We start from the raw sequence: 8,216 nt of genomic DNA on the forward strand, positions 1-8,216 counted from the left end.
TGTTACCATTTCCCCAGCCCAGTGGGAGGGTTTGTTAGATGAACATCAGTGGGTCAAACGCCTATACCTGCCACCAGGCTACAGGTGTTTGGGTTGTGTGGCGTGGGTGGGGCTGTTGCCTGAGGACTGTTTCCTGGTACGGGATGCAGAGGGAAGGAATCAACCACCTTCGGTGTTGGAGCCCACTTTGAGCCTGGCAAGCAGAGGTAAGGCAGCTTAAAAAAGTGAATGTGCTTGAATTTTACTTTTGAAATGTGGCCTTTGAACCTAAAATTGCTGAGTTACAGTGAATATGAACTCTGTGGTGATTTTGCATGTGAGAATAAACTACAGCAAATAGTGGGGAGTAGGAAGAGTCCTTGAACTGTGTTTATTTGACTTTTGTCAGAAATAATTTATTAAGGCTAATTTGAAAGGCTGTGTGGATAGATCTTGCAGACGCTGAAATGGAAGGATTGCTTTAGCTAACACATGGAAAATATTTACAATTCTTACACAATGGTGATATATAAGAGTAAACAGAATGTCAGATAAGCCCTGCATTCCTTTATTTTCACTTAAGACTCAAGAAAAAATATATGCTTCTTTGCTAGTAGGGAGAGAGGAATGGCTCCATATGGAGGGCAAACTGATCTGGAGAAAAATGTGTGTGTTAAGCAAAATGAACTATCAGCTTTAAAATCCTTCATAAATTCACATGTTATGATATGTCCTCCGAAGTATGTGCAAAATCTGATTTTTGTGGATTAGGAGCTTAGGCAATGGCTCAATTTTCTGCCCACTTTCATTTAACTTGCAGTTAAAATTGAAAACTTCACAATTATTTTGATCCTGCTCGTGGTGGTGGTGGTGTCTCTCCTGGCTGGGGAGGGGGGCAAGCCAGTTCCTGTGGCAAGTTAAGGCTACTCTTCCTTTCCTTGGGCACCAAGGTAGTACCAAAGGATTTTGCATAGAAGCAAAAGTCTAGGAGACCAAAAGCAGCAAGGTCTCACTGTGCAGCAGCTCAGATGGAGGGAGCAGACCGGGGTACGCAGCACTGAGCAGTGCCTCGGCTCTTGCCCCTCATAGCTGGGACCTGAAGGCAAGACTTGGATATTCTGCCTTCCCAGAGCTGAGCCCAGCTGCTTGGGCTTAGGCGTGGTTACATTTTCCTGTGGTTTCATACCAATTGTAATAATGCATAAATCTGTATTTTCCTGCTCCCAAAGCTCCCAGGGATTCCCTGGGAGTGTCACAGAGGAACAGTGCTGTGCCCTAGTGCCTGAGCAGGGACCGGGGCCGAGCTCCCCGGGGTCGTTGCTCAGGCGGAGAAAGGCAGGAGCAGGCGGACAGCCCCGACAGGATGCAGCGCAGCTGGTGCTGACCCTGCTCTGCCGTCCAGCAGCCGGAGCAATTCCAATAAATGCAGGCTTGAGTTACCAGAGTTTTGCTGTAGATTCATTAGTATGGAGCGGGTTCCTATGCAGATGGTTTCTCATCCACCTCAAGTGATGAAAGGCTGGACTGGTGATGTGCTTTTTTTAAATTTTGAGGCATAAAAAATAGCTGGTTTTCTAACAAAGGCAATATATAGGAAATTCAGTACATTGCTAATGCGGTGAGGAAAAAATGCATCTCTGAACAAATATGTTACTAAAGCTGAGATCTAAGAAATGTTAGCTTGTGCAAAATCCTGGTTTGAAATAATGACATTTTAAAATGTTGCTGACCTAAGAATTTTCTTTGACTTTTGCTGTTGTTTCTTTTGGATGTGCTTAGTTGTTTATCCAAGCAACTCTGGTCATTGAAAATGAGGTTTCAAGAGAAAAGGTAAATAGAGGAGAGAAATTAATGCAGGCAAATGCAGATAACTTCTGTTGTAACACCTATATTTCTTTCATTTTGCAACTCTGAAACTGTATTAGAATGTATTGATTTAGTAAACTTTTTCATGTTTCTAAAAAGAGCAGGATTGAAAATACTCATGCGTATGAAAATGCTTAGGAAGTACCTAAGGTTTGTTAGTTTTGGCACAGGCCTGCAAAGGCAGCATAATGTCATCATGTTTGGAAAAAGAAGGACAGTGGCAAAGAGTGATTCAAATGCAGCATAAACTTGGTTAATTTACAACATGATCTTGGTTTTAATAAAAGCCGGGGAATTGGTACACAGTGCTAGCAGAAAGTCTGGGGTGAAATCAGATTTAGCTGTGGATACCAATTAGGAAGCACAGCCAATATTTGCCATTGCTACGTTTTTTTTTTGCTGCTTAACCTTTTAAGATGACTAAATCTGTATGTTGGGGGGTTTTCAGTTTTGCTTGTTTTGGGGCCTTTTTGAAGGCCAGTCTGTAACTGTGTCTGAGGTACTTTCTATATGACTGTAGTGTCCTGGTCTGCTTTAAGTTCCACTGACAAAGACACACCAGGTCACTTGCTGCTTGGTGCTCACTCACGTCAATGCTGGGTCCAATAAGAACCAGCTGTGAATGCATCTGAGCTGTCTCTGATACAGCTCCAAGTCTGGAAAAACTAATTCCTCCCTTTCTTTTCAGACAGTGTTGTGCAATGGCCTGAGCTCACTAAATACTTCTGTTGTTCAGTAGCAAGTAACCTAGGTACTGCATCTACTTTAATGGCAACTGGCTTGTCGAGGCAATAGATGTTTGGGAGTTTTTTTGCACCCCATGCTCTGTTTGTACCAACTAACCTTTTTATGCTGATGGAGTTTCAAGAGATCAGTACAACCATGCCATCTTGGCCACTATTTCCATACTATCTTGCCAGCTAAGCAGACCTGAGCGACACTGTTTTATGGCAGAACTCTGGGAATTGTGTTAATTCTGTTGCTGCTGTACACACAAAGCCAGTGTTATGAAGTTTCTGTTCTCTGTTTACAAACTGCTTTGAGGAAACATTTTATAAGACAGGTTTCCTAAAGAAGTGAAATGGTACCATGAACTAAGGTGGCTAATTATTAAACCATATGGAAAATCAAATGATAAAGCAAGAAAAACAACCCAGGCTCTTTGGTATGTGGTATTGTAATGTTTCCTGAAAGGGGTGAGCTTGGCTAGAAACATTTCCATCATTATCCCTTTCCTGTTCTACCCACTATATCCCTTGGCTCTGTAGTGCTCTTGCAGGTGTTATTTGTTGCAAAATACATCTAATCCCCAAGGAATCTTGACGACTGCTCCTCAACTTACAATATACTATTTGTGCCAAGTGATCTGTATTACTACTTTCGGAGTGAGAAGTTTGCTGTAGTTTTTCTTCAAGAGGTTTTTGCCACCTGCCTTAGTCATTTTAGCATTTACAGGTCTGCAGTTGTTGACAGCATCAACTGTTTTGTTTGTTCCCTTTCCTTCTGCAAGTAGTCTGATGTCATATAGAAACATCATCTCACCAACTTTCCTATTTTAGGATTCCAGCAAGCAGTGTAGCATTCCTGGTCTGTTTATTCTCTGCAGCCATACTCCAAAGGTCCAAAATGAGGGCTGAGAGACAGAATCAGTTAACGGATTCAAGTAGTACAATGTTAATTTTTGTGCTTTAGCTTCATAAAATACTAATGCTAAGACAAGAAAGTGGCCACAAATATATTTTACAACAGCACAGTGCTTACAGCTTGCAATGCTAGCAGGCTGCAAGCTGGTCTAAGCAAATGAATATTCTAATTTCTCATCTCCTTTCCAGGAAATACAGCCTATATTCAGGGCCAGGATAATCAACTCTCAAAGTTGGTGGAGCTGTGCTAAGATTAGCAAGGACTACATACTCACAGCTCGGGACTAGCTTGAGTTTGATAAGGCTAATTATCAAAGTGAAAAAGCAGTAAGAATCAGTTCTTGAAAGAGCTCCAGTGATCTTAGGGGATGTATCCCAGAGTTGCAGTTAGGGTAAAAAGGGGAGAAAGCCAAGGGGTCCAGGTGGTATAGAGGCAAAAAGTGGTCACCAAACAAAGGGGTGGGCTGCATGAGGACTTGACATTTTAAGAAATGACTGTCAAATGTGGAAAAAGGTTCAGTCCATGCCTAGTATTATACTTGGGTTTAGGGTTAACAGAGAGACAAAGATAAAGCCCAAATAAACACTAACCCAAACCTGAACCTTAGTTCTAGTCATGGCCTGAACCCATGTCCTTTCTCCAAGGTCACAGTTTCACAAGGTTGAAAAACTGTAATATTTCAGGACTGTGGTTCTGTGTTCAACAACTCCATTTTAAATGTAGCCTAGAACAAATGGTTACTAGCCCAATCCACTCAGCTGGGGACAGAATTGCTGTCAAGCCCATGGAAATGCACTAACAAATGTAAGGCTGAACAAATGTCTAGTACATTGTGTCACATTTTTGAGAAGTGTCACAAGGTAAAATACTCATTCTTTGGCAAGGGAAGATCTCAACTAGGAGGTGCCAAAGGAATTGACAGAGCTTTGGAAAGCTTTACATATCCCTTTCTCCAGGGAAAGAAGGAACTCGAGCATGATTTCCTTGACTGTTTACATCTGAAAATGAAAGCTGGAAACCCATCAGGGACATGAGAATTTCAACACAGTTTGTTGCCACAATTAACACTGAGGAATATTGATTCTGAAGCTGTTGAATTTGTTCTCAGGGGTCTGTTTTGTAATTTATATTGTAGGGTTTGCATTTTATAATCTAATTGGAATTTGCAAGATTTTTATACACATTGATTTAAAAAATCAAGGTTACATACTGAGATTTTTAGACCTCTACCGTGCTAACGTAAATATAAGAGTGTATTCAACAGGCCAGCCACTGTTAACTCAAGGAGCAGCAGACCACACTAACCCAGCCTGGACTAACCAATTAAGATCAATTAAGATACAGAAGGTTGTTGACAGCCACTTCTCTTTGTAGTGTCCCTGAGATAGCAACTGTTATAAACAGATGTACTTTGTTCAGCAACTGTGCCCAGCACTGGATTTGTCATACTATTAGTATTATTCGCTGATAGTTTAAGAATCTTCTCCTTCATCTGGTGGTGTGTTTGGTGTAAGCACAGGTGTGTTGCAGCATGGTATTGTCCAAAGCAGCATTGCTGAACACCATCCCCAATGGCGATGTAAATTAGCTTGACAAATAAAGAGGTCAGAGGTCTGAGGATCCTTAAGTATGTTGTACAGTACTCTACCCACCTCCTTTGGTGTGAGCACTTGTGCATGAGGGCTTGCTGTAGTCTGTACATGTTCCAACCTCCGTCTCCTCCTCTGCCTGTGTTTAGGTGAAAGGCTGAAAGGATTTTCTTTTGAGAAAAAAGGAAACCAGTGGCTTGGGGAAATTCAAAATGCACTCTGCTGCAGCTCCAGGGAAGAACTGTAATTTTCTCTGTTGGTAAATTAGCCAAAACCAGCTCCAAGAACTGGAAATTAATTAACCCAGCTAACTGGGGAAGACAGGTTCTTTTGTTTGAATGTGTAGTGAGCATTTGTCACGTCATCAATAAGACAGCATCAATTGCCTCTCATTTCTTTGTCCCTAGCTGCTTCTCTCAGGTATTCCTACTCTTAATCAGGCTTATTTCCCCATGCGTTCACCTGCATTTTTCTTCTGATCTTCCTGCTGGATTTTTTGGGGTTTTTTTTAAATTTTAGTTTCTTCCCACAACATCTTTTTGCTTTCAACTTCCATGCCCTGTTGGGTATGGCATGCAGTTAATGCTACATTTCAGCCTTCCAGCCACATCTGTTAAAAATCTTGTGATTGAGCTGAATATCACGTACTCAGGGTTGCTGAAGCTTTGTGGTACAGGGTTCGCAACAGAAGCTCAGAGAGAACAAGCTGCTCTAGGTACTTCCCCTGCTTCTCTAGTGGGTTCTGAAACCCATGTCACAGGGTATGCTGGGAAAGAGAAGTTACTGTTATCCATGTTGGCTGGCTTAAACTTGGCCTGGATTTCTGGTCTCTGACCTGCACAGCAATTACTATAGAATTAACCAAAGCTGCAAGGACAGCTATAAACAAGTTATTCTTTTTAATGAAATTTAAGGGTTTTATTAAATAGCTCCCCAGCACAAAACCGAAAAGTGGTGATAAAATTACAGTTTCCAATATGGACTTTAAACGAATTCTGAATCAGTCTGTCATTCCATGCAGACTGCCTCACTATATAGCAGAAAGTAAAGCTGGGCAACATTTCTGCTCTGAGGGTTTCCTGTTCATCAAAAAGCCCCAGGATAGCACACAATAATACATAAACTCTGTTTATGACAGTCACTATTTTGTGTCTTTGCTGATTTATATCCTAATTAAGTGAATAAAGCCTTGTACAAAAATTGATTGGCAGACTGTTGGTTGTCCTTAACCTCTGGTGTTGCTGCGGATGTTGAGCCATTAGTGATGCTAGGAAACAGCACAAGTTAGACAGAAACTGGTATTTCATCATGTCGCTATGGTGGTATGAGCTTGCTGATAATCTGCGATGATGGATCGGGACAGTTGGCCTTAGAGAAAGTCTTGCCTGTTTAAGGGCTAATATGAGGAGAGGAAAGATAGCTGTCATGCCTTCAGGCTGTTTCTGTGTAAGAGAAACAGACCACTGGACTGTTTTGCTAGTTAGGATGGAAAGTGTGTTTGGTTTATGTCTCGTATAAATAATAAAAGTAATAAAAAGACACAAATACCTCACCGCAAGTGAAGCGGTCAGGAACAAATTTAAGAGAAAAACAAATAGCTGACCAAAGCACATTAACTACTCAGACTGAAATCTGACTTCAGTTTGCAATAAAGGGCTTTATTAGCCTCTACACTTGATGTGCTCAGTTGATTCAAGCACCGAGGGTTTTTTCCCTGCTTTCTGCAAAAACAAGAACTGATTAGGATAATCGCGTTCATAAATGTCGCTTACTGGGGAGGAGGAAGGGGGTGCCAAGACTCCTCCTGTTCACTCTTGTCTCTGCCCAGGAGACCAGTCAGTGCTTGCTCTGTTAGGAGACGCTGGCAGGAGCGTGTGTTTCCTTGGCAGAAATGTAACTTGTTCTATTCACATACACACACACACAAAAAAAGTACACAATGTCCTCTTTCCTCAAGCACTGGAAATGAGCATAATGCTGTTTCCTTGCTCAGACATCCAAGCCTGCCTTCCAGCGAGTGCTGTGCCCAGGTCCCAGCCCCCAGCTCCGTGTACCCCCGGCCAGGCTGGGGGCTGGGCTCCCACAGCTGCAACCCGCCAGTGCTCCGGCCCCACGATAATGTTCCGTCTCCAAGGGAACTGCTGAAGCCAAATTGTTCAGATTCAAAGAGTCCAAGACTTGCCATCTATCAGCCTATATCCTGGTCGGTGGCTTCTGGTGTCTGTTTCTCTGAAATGCAGAACTATTAAATCTATTTAGCTACTTTATTTAGCTCAAATGTAGTTTTATGGTGTCTCGTAGGTACGAGAAGGCTGCTGTCATCTCCTCACATAGTCTTTTGTGGAAGATTTTTGTTGGCAATGATCGACTTTGTGCTTATGAGGACCAATTCCTATTTAGGTGATATTTTTTTTTAAAAGGTACTCGATCTTTAAATGTGTGTTTTTCTGCTTGTGCATGGTTCACAGAAGTTTGCCTTATTCAATGCTGGGGAAAACACTGTAGGCATCTTCTGCTGATATAAGCTGCCATTAGCCAAACCCTATCAAGTACATCAGCAGACAGCAAGGCTTCTTAAGTGCTTAGGAAAGATTGTAATATTTATTGTACATATTTTAGTCATTACCAGATTTCTGACCTTTATTAGATGATTACTTCACACAAGAAAACTCGCAGACCAGCTGTGCTGCAGCAGTGTCGCACGTAGGGACAGTGTGACAGCAGACCTGTCTCTTTGCTCTTGGATAAAACTTATTAGAATTAAGATCCCATCATTTATAAGCATTTGGTTGTGAAAGAAGCTACCTGGGTTATTCCTGGGGAGGAATGAAATAAACAATTTTCAAATCCCTAGGCCTGATGTGTGATGCACCAGCTGGGTGCCCCCCTGGCTGCAGGTGCCAATGGAGGGAAAGCTGAGACTGAGCAGACTACCAGGGTTTGTCTGAAGACTTTTTTTCCAGATACCAGGAACTATAATCTGTCCTGGCTTCCTTGAAATGCTGAGTGCTAAAATAAGCGCTGTAGATGGAAAAACTGAAGGAGAACATAAAAACAATAGATCAAATGGAGTGAAGGCACAAACTTTCACATTTCAGGTTTCCTTCAGAAATGCAGGATTAGATTAATAAAGATGAG

This window comes from Corapipo altera, unplaced genomic scaffold (assembly GCF_003945725.1).
Source record: "Corapipo altera isolate COAL_440 unplaced genomic scaffold, ASM394572v1 57, whole genome shotgun sequence".
In the NCBI taxonomy this organism is placed as follows: Eukaryota; Metazoa; Chordata; class Aves; order Passeriformes; family Pipridae; genus Corapipo; species Corapipo altera.